The sequence below is a fragment of the Triticum aestivum genome, chromosome 1A (assembly GCF_018294505.1).
Source record: "Triticum aestivum cultivar Chinese Spring chromosome 1A, IWGSC CS RefSeq v2.1, whole genome shotgun sequence".
NCBI classification, from domain to species: domain Eukaryota; kingdom Viridiplantae; phylum Streptophyta; class Magnoliopsida; order Poales; family Poaceae; genus Triticum; species Triticum aestivum.
In genome coordinates this window covers 14,998,650-15,008,605 of record NC_057794.1, presented here as the reverse complement: position 1 = coordinate 15,008,605, position 9,956 = coordinate 14,998,650, and positions in this window count along the sequence as shown.

Genomic DNA, 9,956 nt, shown 5'->3' with positions numbered 1-9,956 from the left:
GGACTAAAGGGGGGCAATGGTCACGGCTGGTGCCACCAACCGGGACCAATACCCCCTTTAGTCCCGGTTGGTGCCACCAACCGGGACCAATGCCCTTGTGCTGCCCGCGCCCATAAGTTTAGTCCCACATCGCTAGTTGACAGCGCCCGGCACTGGTTTATAAGCTCTGCTGCCTCCTCCCTCTCGAACTACTCTTAATAGCAGGCCTATGGGCCTAATTTGACACTGCTTTGCCTATGGGCCTATTGGGCCTTCTGCGGGCCTGAATCCTGGCCCATGTAGGGTTTCTAGTCGTATTCAGGCCGTGGAGGCCCAGTAGGTGGCATTTTTTTGGTTTTTTCTTTTTTATTTCTATATTTTTTTGGTTTTTTATTTTTTTATTTCTACTTAAAACTAAATACTTACAGTTTTTTAGTGATTTCTTTTTGCTTTTAGGTCACAAAAATTATAAATTTTCTGTTAGTGCCATTAGTTTTAAATTTTAAATAGTTTAAATTTGAATTTTTATAAATTTGTGTGAATCACTAGTTTATGAATAACTTTACTATAAAATTAGAATTTTTTTTCTATTTATTTTTTATTTCTACTTAAAACTAAATACTTACAGTTTTTTAGTGATTTCTTTTTGCTTTTAGGTCACAACAATTATAAACTTTCTGTTAGTGCCATTAGTTTTAAATTTTAAATAGTTTAAATTTGAATTTTTAAAAATTTGTGTGAATCACTAGTTTATGAATAAGTTTACTATAAAATTAGAATTTTTTCTTCTTTGCTATTTATTTTTATGAATCACTAGTTTGTGAATCACTAGTTTATTTCTATTTAAAATTAGAATAACTTTACTATTGATTTTAGGTCACACAAATTATATTCTTTTTGCTATTGAAGAATATTATAGTTTTATTTTAGTTGATCATAACATAATATTTTAATTGATTGTTTTTATTTTCATAAAAGTTTTGTAGTTCATTCTGTTTGCTATTAATTCATTCTTTGAGCTAAATTACTCTGAAATTGGAAAGCATTTCAAAATGAACTCTGAAAAGGTTGAAAGTTGGCATGGTATCATCATTTCACCCACATAGCATGTTCCAAAAAGTAGAGAGGGTTACGACAAAAACTTGATGCACTTCGTGTACAAAATGGACAATCACTTTCGAAGTATCAAAGTTTCGAACCATAAGACATGAAAGCATTTCAAATGAACTCTGAAAAAGTTGAAAGTTGGGATGGTATCATAATTTCACCCACATAGCATTTGCTTATTGCGGGAGAAAGTCTTCACTTTTTCTTTGCTTGTGTCATTTGCTTATTGCGCCGTAACCATGGATAATCTTCATTGTTTATCAGGATGCTTGGGTCAGCCTTGACATTGAAGGGAGGAATTTCATGAAACTTTTCATAATCTTCAGACATGTCTGTCTTGCCGTCCACTCCCAGGATGTCCCTTTTTTCTAAAAGAACTATGTGGCGCTTTGGCTCATAGTATGATGTATTCGCTTCCTTATCTTTTCTTTTTCTCGGTTTGGTAGACATGTCCTTCACATAGATAACCTGTGCCACATCATTGGCTAGGACGAACGGTTCGTCAGTGTACCCAAGATTTTTCAGATCCACTGTTGTCATTCCGTACTGTGGGTCTGCCTGTACCCGCCGCCTAACAGATTGACCCATTTGCACTTAAACAAAGGGACCTTAAAATCAGGTCCGTAGTCAAGTTCCCATATGTCCACTATGTAACCATAATATGTGTCCTTTCCGCTCTCGGTTGCTGCATCAAAGCGGACACCGCTGTTTTGGTTGGTGCTCTTTTGATCTTGGGCGATCGTGTAAAATGTATTCCCATTTATCTCGTATCCTTTGTAAGTCAATACAGTCAAAGATGGTCCCCTGGACAACAAGTACAACTCATCACAAACAGTGTTGTCACCTCTGAGACGTGTTTCCAACCAACTGCTGAAAGTCCTGATGTGTTCACATGTAATCCAGTCGTCGCACTGCTCCGGGTGTTTGGAGCGCAGACTGTTCTTGTGTTCATCGACATACAGGGTCACCAAGGTAGAGTTCTATAGAACTGTGTAGTGTGCTTGAGACCAAGAATATCCGTCCCTGCATATTATTGAGTCTCTTCCCAGAGTGCCTTTTCCAGTCAGTCTCCCCTCATACCGCGATTTAGGGAGACCTATCTTGTTAAGGCCAGGAATGAAGTCAACACAAAACCCGATAACATCCTCTGTTTGATGGCCCATGGAGATGCTTCCTTCTGGCCTAGCGCGGTTACGGACATATTTCTTTAGGACTCCCATGAACCTCTCAAAAGGGAACATATTGTGTAGAAATACGGGCCCCAGGATGACAATCTCGTCGACTAGATGAACTAGGACGTGCGTCATGATATTGAAGAAGGATGGTGGGAACACCAGCTCGAAACTGACAAGACATTGCGCCACATCACTCCTTAGCCTTGGTATGATTTCTGGATCGATCACCTTCTGAGAGATTCCATTGAGGAATGCACATAGCTTCACAATGGCTAATCGAACGTTTTCCGGTAGAAGCCCCCTCAATGCAACCGGAAGCAGTTGTGTCATAATCACGTGGCAGTCATGAGACTTTAGGTTCTGAAACTTTTTCTCTGGCATATTTATTATTCCCTTTATATTCGACGAGAAGCCAGTCGTGACCTTCATACTGAGAAGGCATTCAAAGAAGATTTCTTTCTCTTCTTTCGTAAGAGCGTAGCTGGCAGGACCTTTATACTGCTTCGGAGGCATGCCGTCTTTTTCGTGCAAACGTTGCAGGTCCTCTCGTGCCTCGGGTGTATCTTTTGTCTTCCCATACACGCCCAAGAAGCCTAGCAGGTTCACGCAAAGGTTCTTCGTCACGTGCATCACGTCGATTGAGGAGCGGACCTCTAGGTCTTTCCAGTAGGGTAGGTCCCAAAATATAGATTTCTTCTTCCACATGGGTGCGTGTCCCTCAGCGTCATTCGGAACAGCTAGTCCACCGGGACCCTTTCCAAAGATTACATAGTGTAAATCATTGACCATAGCAAGCACGTGAATACCGGTGCGCATGCGGGCTTCTTCCGGTGATCTGCCTCGCCTTTGAAATGCTTGCCTTTCTTTCGACATTGATGGTTGGTCGGAAGAAATCGACGATGGCCCAGGTACACATTCTTCCTGCATTTGTCCAGGTATATACTTTAAGTGTCATCTAAACAGTGCGTGCATCCGTGGTATCCTTTGTTTGTCTGTCCTGAAAGGTTACTGAGAGCGGGCCAATCGTTGATGGTCACGAACAGCAACGCCTTAAGGTTAAATTCCTCCTGTCTGTGCTCATCCCACGTACGTACACCGTTTCCATTCCACAGCTGTAAAAGTTCTTCAACTAATGGCCTTAGGTACACATCAATTTCGTTGCCGGGTTGCTTAGGGCCTTGGATGAGAACTGGCATCATAATGAACTTCCGCTTCATGCACATCCAAGGAGGAAGGTTATACATACATAGAGTCACGGGCCAGGTGCTGTGATTGCTGCTCTGCTCCCCGAAAGGATTAATGCCATCCGCGCTTAAAGCAAACCATACATTCCTTGGGTCCTTTGCAAACTCATCCCAGTACTTTCTCTCGATTTTTCTCCACTGCGACCCGTCAGCGGGTGCTCTCAACTTCCCATCTTTCTTTCGGTTCTCACTGTGCCATCGCATCAACTTGGCATGCTCTTCGTTTCTGAACAGACGTTTCAACCGTGGTATTATAGGAGCATACCACATCACCTTCGCAGGAACCCTCTTCCTGAGGGGCTCGCCGTCAACATCACCAGGGTCATCTCGTCTGATCTTATACCGCAACGCACCACATATCGGGCATGCGTTCAGATCCTTGTATGCACCGCGGTAGAGGATGCAGTCATTAGGGCATGCATGTATCTTCTCCACCTCCAATCCTAGAGGGCATACGACCTTCTTTGCTGCGTATGTACTGTCGGGCAATTCGTTATCGTTTGGAAGCTTCTTCTTCAATATTTTCAGTAGCTTCTCAAATCCTTTGTCAGCCATAGCATTCTCTGCCTTCCACTGCAGCAATTCCAGTACGGTACCGAGCTTTGTGTTGCCATCTTCGCAATTGGGGTATAACCCTTTTTTGTGATCCTCTAACATGCGATCGAACTTCAGCTTCTCCTTTTGACTAATGCATTGCGTCCTTGCATCGACAATGACCCGGCGGAGATCATCATCATCGGGCACATCGTCTGGTTCCTCTTGATCTTCAGCAGCTTCACCCGTGGCAGCATCATTGGGAACATCGTCTGGTTCCTCTTGATCTTCACCAGCTCCCCCCGTTGCAGCATCACCGTATTCAGGGGGCACATAGTTGTCATCGTACTCTTCTTCTTTGCCGTCTTCCATCATAACCCCTATTTCTCCGTGCCTCGTCCAAACATTATAGTGTGGCATGAAACCCTTGTAAAGCAGGTGGGAGTGAAGGATTTTCCGGTTAGAGTAAGACCTCGTATTCCCACATTCAGTGCATGGACAACACATAAAACCATTCTGCTTGTTTGCCTCAGCCGCATCGAGAAACTCATGCACGCCCTTAATGTACTCGCGGGTGTGTCTGTCACCGTACATCCATTGCCGGTTCATCTGCGTGCATTATATATAATTAAGTGTCCAAATTAATAGAAGTTCATCATCACATTAAAACCAAAGTGCATACATAGTTCTCATCTAACAACAATATCCAGAGCATCTAATTAATTAAACCATACATTAAAACTATGTAAAACATTTCAATGCAAAAACAAGCGCGATCATAATCGCAACCAAGGTAACAATTGATCCAACGACATAATGATACCAAGCCTCGGTATGAATGGCATATTTTCTAATCTTTCTAATCTTCAAGCGCATTGCATCCATCTTGATCTTGTGATCATCGACGACATCCGCAACATGCAACTCCAATATCATCTTCTCCTCCTCAAATTTTTTTATTTTTTCCTTCAACAAATTGTTTTCTTCTTCAACTAAATTTAACCTCTCGACAATAGGGTCGGTTGGCATTTCCGATTCACATACATCCTAGATAAATAAAATCTATGTCACGTTGGTCGGCATAATTTTCATAAACAATAAATGAACCAATAGTTATGAAGATAATATACATACCAAATCCGAATCATAGACAGGACGAGGGCCGACGGGGGCGGATACCAAAACCATCGCATTATATAAGATGCAATAATAAATGTAAGAAAATGATACAAGTATCTATCTAAACAGACAAGTAAGAATATTTTTCCTTTCAGAAAGAAGATAAGAACAAGAGGCTCACCACGGTGGTGTCGGTGATGAGATCAGCGCGGGTGATCGACGGCGGTGATCGGGGATGGGGCGTGACGGACCGCTAAATCTAGATAAATCTCGAGGAAAATGGAGCTTGGAGGTCGAGCTTCGAGAGGAGAAAGTTTAAGTAGTGTGACTCGGGCATTCCATCGAACACCTCATGTGCATAGGAGGTGAGCTAGAGCACCACAAACCCCTCCCCTCGCCGGCCAGAGAAAAACAGAGCACTGGAGTGCTCTCCTCGCGGGCGAGGGTATATATAGGCACCTCATTGGTCCCGGTTTGTGGCATGAACCGGGACTAAAGGGGAGCCTTTGGTCCCGGTTCAGGCCACCAACCGGGACCAATGGTGGTGGGCCAGGAGCGAGGCCCATTGGTCCCGGTTCGTCCCACCAACCGGGACCAAAAGGTCCAGACGAACCGGGACCAATGGCCCACGTGGCCCGGCCGGCCCCCTGGGCTCACGAACCGGGACCAATGCCCACATTAGTCCCGGTTCTACACTGAACCGGGACTAATGGGCTGAGCCGGCCTGGACCATAGCCCTGTTTTCTACTAGTGCATCACGGAGAACACTAACTGCGAGCTACACTTCAAAATGAAGAACATATCCATGAAGGTGGCGGACGCCGTTGCTTTTTCAAATTCCCCCGAGGCAACCTTCCATTGCAACCCGATTCCAGCGGGCTATGCTCGTGTCTTGGTTGATGAGGTGGTGGACCAATATTCGGGGCTAGAGCTTGACATTCCTGGAGGTGACGAGGAGCACACACTCGGAGATGCCAAACATCGTATCATCCTATGGAGAAAGGATTGCATCATTTTTCGAAGGCCACCGACACCGCGTCACCCGACTCTTCGTCGAAGTCCGCCACCGAGTCAGCAGACTCCCGCTCCTCCAAGTCCAACAACGCGTGAGGCCACTCCTCCTCCTCCAAGTCCGGCAAAGTGTCAGGCCACTCCTCCTCCAAGTCCGACACAGCGTCAGACGTCCACTCCTCCTCCAAGTCCGGCACAACCTCAGGCCACTCCTCCTCCAAGTCCGGCACAGCTTTAGGCCACTCCTCCTCGTCCAACTCAGCCCCGTCAGCCATCTCCGCCGCCTCGGCAATCGCAGAAGAGATACCCCGCAGCTATGGTGCATAGCGGTACCAGTCGAGGTCATAGTACAGGAAGTACAGGCGGAGGCAAGCGATATAAATATGGTCCAAACCTCACTACTCCTCTTCCTGTGAGGGCTTACGACAGGACCGAGGAGCAAACCAATGCCATAGTGCGGGCAGAAGTCGACGCCCATTTTGGACCGAAACCGCCACCGCCGCCAAGGGAGAAAGTGCCTGTGGAAGTAGTTGACCACTTCATTCGTATGGCTCAACCACCAGCTCCTAAGCCTGTTGACACAGACTATGAGCGCCACATCAGGAAATTATATCGACAACGTCTACAGAAGGAGGCGAGCTCGAGTTCGAGCAAACAACAAGCAGCTGTCGAAAAATGCGGGAAAACCGTTGCCCAGATGGGAGAATAGGCGGCGCAATCGATCCCCCCGCTTGTTGTGCCGCCAACAACACGTGACAGTACGCGCGCCCAATATTATTGTGGCCAAACAGTTTACGTTCCCGAGGTGGGCGATGTGGTAATAACCCAGGAGCATATAATGCAAGCTGAAGAACTCAAGATCACTGTTGGACAACTCCTCGAGATCGAGGACATGCCTGGGATTACAGAGGAGGAAATAAAACGGAAATATGTCCGGGGCCAACCTTTGGTCAAGCCAGAAGATGTCAAGAAGCTCCCAACGAGAATGTATGAATTGCATCAATGGTACATGGACATTATCAAGAGATCCGATCGAAAGTCCCTCATGGTGTATGTCAAGAAGGATCATTACTACCATGAGAAAGTTGTGGCCGTTGAGTATTCTGAATTGTTTCAGTTATACAATCAAGACGCACTCGACAAATCTATCGTCAATTGCTATTGTCTGTAAGTATTTCTTTCTGTAATTTAAGTCTCAAGCTAGCTGTAGTGATCCTTTTGATCAATCATTACCTGTAATTATCCTCACTATATTCTTTTCTGTGGTATTATGCAGGATGAAGATGTATGAAATGATAAAAGGTGGACGCTATGGCATTGGGTTCATTGACCCAAACACCGTTAATCAATACACATGGAAAATGAGCAAGTATTATGAAAAGCAGATAGAGGACATCATGCTAGAGTTCTTGAAGCGCCTCAAATACAATGAAGATATACTACTTCCTTACAACTTCGAGTGAGTCACACTTTCTTATACTACAAATTCTTTGTTTTTGCCTACTAGCTAGCTACATGTTTTTGCTTACATATGCCCGCTTAATTAAGACATGCAAACGTGTGTGCATGCAGATTTCACTGGATCTTGTGTATCATTAAAGTTGACGCCAGAACAGTTGAAATACTGGACTCGCTACTCAAAGCAAATAGTGACTACAACATCTTGTATGGGATAGTCAACAGGTAATTTCAATCATTATTAACTATATATCTCGGCTTATTTAGTTCGTCATTTCATGATATAAACTATTTAATAACCCCTTTATTCATTTTCTTTGTCGGCGGGCAGGGCTTGGGCAAGGTTCATCAGCGTCACAGAAGGCGAATGGAAACCACAGCTGAAATGGTTTCGATCCAAGGTAAGTAATTAAGTAGTACTAGCTAGCTAGCTAGCTGCCATCTCTTTAATTATCATGCTTGATTAATTATTATCTGATCAAATTAAATTCCATTATCGTAATAAAGGCCCTGAAGCAGGCGCAGGGGACTAATTTGTGTGCATACTGCGTTTGCGAGAACATTCGCATGATGGCGTCCGAAAGGAGCAGATCTCAAAGACAGGAATGGGTCGCTTGTCAGAACACCATTCACAATTTTTACACCATTATCGATATCTAGTCACACAACTAATACACATACATATTGATCTCCTTCTTAACAGTTCAAAGAGGTGCGGGACAACCTCCTAGAAACGGAGCGCGTAGAAGCACTTCAAGAGGAAATAGCGGGATTTTTGCTCGACCAGGTCATAAATCCGAAGGGAGAATACTATTACCTGCTACCGCCCCCATCGATTAGGTCATGAACCACTTCCAATTGTCATCGTGTTTCGAAGGCACCAATTAGGCTAATGCCACTGGCTCCGAAGGCAACATGCATATGTAGGAGAAATTGTATATGGCTATACATGTGTGTATGTGTAAATTAATATGGTTGTTTGTGAGACATTGATGATATATATATGATTGGTTCTACTAGAAATTCTATATATATATATATATATATATATATATATATATATATATATATATATATATATATGCATAACGTGTACAATGTGTAGTACCGTAAAATACCAGCAAACGAAAAAGAATTAAAATGGAAAACACAAAATTAAATAAAAAAGAAATCATAAAACCAAAACCCCCCCAAACATTTTAGTACCGGTTGGTGTTACCAACCGGTACTAAAGGGCTCTCGGCCCCCGGAGCTGGCTCGTGCCACATGGTTTCCCTTTAGCACCGGTTCGTTCTGAGCCGGTACTAAAGGGGAGGGGGGCTTTAGTGCCGAAATAATAGTGCCGGTTCCTAAACCGGCACTAAAGGGCCTTACGAACCGGTGCTATTGCCCGGTTCTGCACTAGTGGTGGCAGCATGCGCGGCAAATCAGCACACCACAACGTCATGTACAACTCCAGCCGCTCACACTGCCACCCACGACATTTGAAATGTTAGACTCGCAGTAGTGCAATACAGAGAGAAAGGAAAACACAAAGTATTACTTACTAGTACTGTGAAAGGCACCCTTATCTTACTTCTAGATACTTTTCCGTACTTTGTATCTGGCGTACTTCACCTAATTTCCTCCGCAGTCTTAGGCTTCGGTGGCATTTATCACGCGCTTCTGGGACCCGAGACTCTTGAGGAATCTTTTCCATTCCTTGGTTATGTCTGGAAAGATAGAAATAAAATGACTACAATTTTGGGTATTCACTTAATAAAAAGAAATCTTCTCCGGGTGACAGGGCCGCCCCGGCAGCGTGGCTATTTTATTGTGTTCTGTAGCCTCGCTAACCACAGGCGTGGATCCACAAGAACAGAAGAAGCAACAAGATCGGGTCATTTCGTCAAACACCTTCCGTGCAGTGACTGAGACATCACCACTGAGATGTAGAATTAATGGAACGAGACGGATGGCAACAACGAGGAAGGGTCAGGGCGTGCTTGTGATTCACTTATGTCCGTCATTAGCAAATGATCGTTGCTGCCTCCAGAACAGCAAGGGTCAGGGCGTAGCTGACGAGGGAGGCGGGGGCGGTGGAGGTAGGCAGGCGGGGGTAGGCTGTGTAGTGCATCCAGGAGCAGCGGGAGGGAGGAAGGAAGGTATGGATAGCTCATAACATGCCAGCGGAGGCCTCCCATGGCCATCGGGGCCTACCGGAATCACCTTGTCGCCCGTCGCTGGGCGGGCGCAAGGTTTCCCCTTTTTTTTTCCATGTCTGTCTATCTGTCGTTGTGTCACGAACCCAGCTTAGTCCACCATTCAGAGATCCATGGTAGAGAGATAG